Source organism: Bison bison, unplaced genomic scaffold (assembly GCF_000754665.1).
Source record: "Bison bison bison isolate TAMUID 2011002044 unplaced genomic scaffold, Bison_UMD1.0 scf7180017463943, whole genome shotgun sequence".
Taxonomy (NCBI): domain Eukaryota; kingdom Metazoa; phylum Chordata; class Mammalia; order Artiodactyla; family Bovidae; genus Bison; species Bison bison.
This window is the reverse complement of record NW_011373313.1, coordinates 332-1,236: the sequence shown is the minus strand read 5'-3', so window position 1 is coordinate 1,236 and position 905 is coordinate 332. Positions and strand designations below refer to the sequence as shown.

At 56.9% G+C, this 905-nt stretch overlaps 1 pseudogene; it reads left to right on the top strand.

Moving 5' to 3' along the window:
• Positions 1–7: 7 nt before the first annotated feature.
• LOC104983523 lies at positions 8–499 on the top strand (annotated as a pseudogene).
• The last annotated feature ends 406 nt before the right edge of the window (positions 500–905 follow it).

Sequence of the window (905 nt, the reverse complement as noted above, 5' to 3'; positions counted from 1 at the left end):
GTGTTCCTCAGATACCTGTGCCAGGGTTCGTGCGTGTACCCTCACCACCCCGAGTCTCCACACCTCCAAGTGTTTTCCCCCCTGCATCTGCCAGGCTGTGACCACCACCCCTTCCCGCGTGCCTGCAGGCTCCAGCATGGAGGTGAAGGAGGACAAGTGCTGGGAGAAGGTGGAGGTGTCGTCCAACCCGCACCGGGCCAGCAAGCTGACGGACCGCAACCCCAAGACCTACTGGGAGTCCAACGGCAGCACCGGCTCCCACTTCATCACCCTCCACATGCACCGCGGTGTTCTTGTGAGGTGTGAGCACACCCGTGTCCACGCACACGAATGTTCTGATACGCCCCAGTATACATCCTCAAAGAATTAACTACACACGCACAACCCCGACTTAGACGCCCTGTGCCTGAGGGACCTCACACCCATTTTTCTCCCTGAGCACAGGGTAGACCTCCCCTCTCTCCCCGAGCCTGCTCCCTCCACCAGACACACGTCACCACCCTGTGCTTTGATGGAGGTACAGCAGCAGCTCACCCACTCCCCGTGTGGGCATCGGTTTGTTGTGTACTGTGTGCCAGGTACCCTGCAAGGGCCTGGAGCCCCACCAACAGTGAGATAAGGGGCCTGTCTGCAGGGATCCGAGAGTCTTACTGGGGAGCCAGGCTGGAAAATCAGCAAGAGAGAGTAAGAAAAAAGTGATAGTTGACAGGTGCACTGGATCCTGATGCCAACTGAGATCTCAGAGGAGGCTGCAGACAGAGGGGCTGAATGGGTTAAGTTTGTGGTAGAAATTGACTGGGTAGAGAGAGGCCAGCAGATACAGGGACAGCATCTGTGCAGGATGAAAGCAAGAAGCAATGATGTACTGGGGGGAACTTGAAGTAATTGTGCTTGGCTGGGATGAA